Here is a 4,637-nt window from a genome sequence, read left to right on the forward strand (position 1 = left end):
TTCGGTCGTGTCGAGTGGGTGCTGCTTTTAAGCTAGTGCCGCGTTCTACAGGACGTTAAGTGAATAAAGTTAAAATCATTCACAATTACAGTAAAACGCACGCCAATAAAAACTCACTTACACGTCGTCGTTTCGAATCTGATGATCGAAAAACGCGAAGTGAAAATGTGTCTCGGTGTCATCGTTCTGTAGCATCGGGCGGGCGTTGCGTGTATTTAAGCTCCCGCGGCATGACGTCTCAATCCGGGTTACGGGTAGTGGAATTTCCGCTTACGTAAGTTCCGGTAACATGTAATATCGTAGTCAAAATGTTAATGCACAGGCTTTTGTTCCGGGTGAAGGATATTCCTTTTCATAGAATTCCGGGGAGAGGAATATTTACTGTATTCGTTTTCATTATCATGAGTTCAATCTCAATCCAAATAATTGTGATTATTTTTTTCCATAACCGTCCAGACCTGACTGACGACCATTAAATTGTATTCTTCAAATAACGGCGATAAACATTCAATTGATCCAATAATTGTTTTCCAGAGGAAAAACAACAGAAAATGGGAAAACCAACAGAACAAAACAAATAATAATAATATTAATCTCTGGTTCCAAACTGTGTTGGTCAAATGATTGTCAAAGGAAAATAAGAACACTCTTCATAATATTTTCGTTTTCAACTGTAGTTTGTATCTGAACAGAGGGTGGCACCCACATAACCATGAAGCAGAAATCTGAAGTTGTGTCATATGGTGCTGTGCTACACACACACACACACACACTATTTTGAGCCATAGAATGCTCCTGAATTTTGAGAACTGATAGGTTTTAAAATTCAACTATGTTGTTTTCTTTGCGGAATCAATTTAGCTTTGCCAAGGGGGTAAATTTATTTCATCACAAATGCGAAAAAGCAGAGGTATGTTCAGATGAAAATGCAAAATGGGAGAAGCAGGTAGAATAAATCTGATAATGATCGTTTAACAGAAAACATGAATTTTTCACATGTAAATACTACTTCCATTCGCAGTTTTACATTTGAGTTCATATCATGATTTGGACTATTACTGTCAAGGGTTTAAATTTAGCCCAAGATAGGACTTCGCTGAGCCCTCTGTATCAATTTGAAGCCGTTAGACTCGGACAATAATGGAAAAACAATTTACATACGCTCCTGGATTTTTGTAAAATGAACATGTACATTAGTGCAAATGGAAAAAAAACCTTAGACAAAAAAAAAGAAATTGCAAAAAATTGTGAATCAAATGAAGTCACGCACAATATCTGCCAGAAAAATGGCATTATCTTTTCCTGAAATGGTTCAGGCCTCAGGACGCTCATGACGTTTCAGAATACAGTGCAAGCCAGACCCAACAACAACAGACACAAATCTTCCCTCGTGCAGCAAAAGTAACGGTTGATGATGAGATTGTTGGAAAATCTGCATCCGTTGTCTATCACAATGGTCTAATGCAAAATGTCCGGTAAACGTTTGTCCATCTGAAGGCCCAAAATCGGGACAGAACGCACCTGGACCACCTTGAACTGCTTCTGTAAATCATTGGCTACATCAGAATTAGTCATGAAACAACCTATTGTGTGATGTGATCTCCATTTTTTTTTCTTGTTTCAGATGTGTCCTTGAGCCCATTTTGTTTGGAAATAGGCCTCCCAGCCTATGATGAAATGTGGAATGCTGGCAGAGGACGACTTCTTGGGAACCAATATCGTACCGTCTGGAAGCAAGTTATACAAAGATCTGTCAACTTTTCAAAATTATAGAAATGGGCAATCAACATATTCCAGAATATAGAACAAATACTGTGTGGAGTTCTTGAATGATAGCAGAGATGCAATCATCACCGAGCTTCAGCCCAATGGACTTTGGTGAGTTTGGCACTCGAATTAACACTTATCAAATGTTAGTCATTTGTAGGGTTGAATTTATTTATACTGTCATAATAATAAAATAAATCTGCATTGATTTTTTTATTTCATTGACCTGTGTTTTTCATTTTCTTTATTTGAAGGAGATGATCTGATGGACAGTCCTGGATTCTGTGCTCTGTGCTGTACCTACGCTGTCATGGAAAATAACTTGCCCAAAAATATTAGATATGTTCAACATGGACAATTCTAAGACATCCTGAAATTATGTTATAATGCTGAAATATTTGTATGCATTCTGATTTCTAAGGACAGTTTTGTCAAAATTAGATTTTGGGTTGTTTGTGAATTTAAATGATTATCTACACTAAATGTGAGCTCCTTGTTGAAGGACAGCCACAAGATTGGACTGACACATGAGACTAAACCACTCATAAATCCTGCAAATAAAATGTTTAATTAAATACGTTAAATTTGTTTCATATGTCTTCTTTCAAAAATATACAATCTATGAACAAGTGTTGTAGGGCACTGGACAGATGTAAAAAAATGTCACTCTTTGATTATTTCTGAGTTGTAACGGGAAATGAGAAGGCACTGCTCATTTACTTTACAATTGAACAGTAATGACATTTTAAAAGTAACATGCAAGCACTCTGCATTGTCAACTGCGCAGTCAATCAAAAAACCTTGAGTTGTGTATGACAAATTTTGTACTCGGCTGCGATGTCTTTTTCGGACTTGAGCAAAAAATATTGCAGCACGGCTGACATCAGTCTTGCTTCTTGCTACTTCGTGAAGAAATGGTTCAGATGTAAATCTCTCCCATCCAAATAGTTCTGAGTTTGCTATGCTCCAGCTCCCTTCCCGCCAATTCCGACTTTTATTGTAACATACAAAGAAAACACTGCCCCCGACATTTGCATACCGCACCCCCGGTCCGGCCCCTCGGTAGTGATTGGTTACCCGAGTTTAAGCTTTGAACCACCGGTACATTGGCGCCTTTCTGTCTGGTCTACACTGTATCAACATGTTGCAGACTTTGCGGACGACAAATGTCGCCTGGGCGCGACGGGTGTTCTCAACTCGTCTTTTGTTGTTCAACCGCTGTTCCCAAATTATTCATTCCCCTTTTGTGACCGAGTTTCGCCCTCTCCCCTGTGATCGCCCACCTGCATTGACGTGCTAATTGTAGACTTCAACAGCCCTCCGGCCAGGTGGCCGGCACCTTTGTGCACAGGCATTTGGGGGTGCCGGATACACACCCAAACGTTTAGATGTGCCCAAATTGAATGAAACTTTAAACATGATACAATTTTGCTCATAGATTCCTCTAACATTTAGTCTCTGTCTCTTGAAAAAGCAAAATGACTGAGGTGTCGAAGTGAGGCAAGACCTTACTTCTTTTGACCAGGTTATATAATCCATATACTTTCCAACTGGAAAATATGGTGTGTTTTTTTTTACTCCCCTGGTACTGTTGTTATACATTGTCACTTTTCATATAATCATGTTTACCCCGTGTCATCATGAACCCAATTATATATTGTTTGTATGATGTAGTATTTTTAAAACTGATGTGTCAAGGCTGTCTGTGAAAGATAAGGCAAATTAGTTGATTTTTTAAAATTATTTTAGAGTGGCCACATTACTAGCATAATTCATCCCTCCACTGAGCAGCAACTCTCCCATCTTCAACATTCAAAAGCAAATCATGAGCAATGTGTAGTCAGCGGACAGTACTTCAGGACCTTTATCTCTTTCATTCCACAAGACGTACTTGTACGTCTTTTTAAAATTAGGCCCCGCCTACCAAGGATGTACTTGTACGTCGAAGTATTTTTTTTTTTTTTGCGTCATAGAGAGGAGAAGGGTCTGATGCAATCTGTGAATGAGAATAAACCGTTTGCATTGTAAATCATGTAAAAAAAAAAAAGCGTCCAGTAAGTGGCAGTGGTGCCTCACGTGCTTGAAATGCATTCTTTTACAAAAAGCTCTTTTTCTCAGTTTTTTGCCCAGGAATTGCCATTTTCATGAAACTTAGCCATTTTGTAATGCCGATTGCTGAAGAATGGAAAAAGATAAACAGTTTTTTTTTCTGCTGAAAGAAGAGAGTCCAAACTTTATTTTGGTAGGCTCCGTGTTTATATAGCATGAGAACCAAATATTCTGTGGGCCTTGCAAGATCGTTCAAAATCCAGTAAAACGCTGGGATTGAGGGGGCTGCTCCAGTGAAAATGGCTGGGATTGAATGAGTTAATATATGTTCACAAATCAGACCTTGACACTAAGCAGAAAGGAGAGAAACATTTTGGTTTTTTAAACTGAATTATCTAAGGAACATGTGTGTGCGTGCGTGTTTTTTTTTTTTTTTTTTTTTTTACAGAATAAAAACATGTCTATGGCCGGTTGGCTCTCAAACTTTTAATGTGTCTTAAGCGATCGGTGTCTTAATTTACGGACAATGATTTCTTGTGCGTGTTGTAGGTTGATCACTTGGATCACTCATGCCATGTAACAAGCAGATGCCTGCAATTGAATATTTTCATCGTTTGTAATACAGTGATCCCTCGCTACTTCGTGGTTCACTTATTGTGATTTCAGTACATCACGGATTTTTCAAAAATATTAATTAAAAAAAAAAAGAATTGCGAAAATGCCGCACAAGGTCCGCGAGAGTCACACACTATTATATTACTGTATTTTGTTATTTATACACTAACCTAGCTTATACATCTCATACGTATATATATATATAT

General features: G+C 38.1%; 1 protein-coding gene and 1 long non-coding RNA gene across 2 annotated transcripts in view; both read left to right on the forward strand.

The window, feature by feature from the left end:
- The window catches only part of LOC109515137 (uncharacterized), a 14,748-nt gene extending 12,021 nt beyond the window's left edge, over nucleotides 1-2,727 (forward strand). Inside the window, exons 2-3 of the long non-coding RNA XR_002168119.1 lie at nucleotides 1,625-1,878; nucleotides 2,022-2,727. This is a non-coding gene — a long non-coding RNA (uncharacterized LOC109515137). The remainder of the gene's footprint in view (nucleotides 1-1,624; nucleotides 1,879-2,021) is intronic.
- nucks1a (nuclear casein kinase and cyclin-dependent kinase substrate 1a) overlaps nucleotides 1-4,637 on the forward strand; it is a gene marked incomplete at its 5' end in the record, with an annotated part of 47,038 nt that overhangs the window by 32,988 nt on the left and 9,413 nt on the right. The gene's annotated exons all lie outside the window — the stretch shown is intronic.

Source organism: Hippocampus comes, unplaced genomic scaffold (assembly GCF_001891065.2).
Source record: "Hippocampus comes isolate QL1 unplaced genomic scaffold, H_comes_QL1_v1.1 scaffold297, whole genome shotgun sequence".
Classification (NCBI taxonomy): domain Eukaryota; kingdom Metazoa; phylum Chordata; class Actinopteri; order Syngnathiformes; family Syngnathidae; genus Hippocampus; species Hippocampus comes.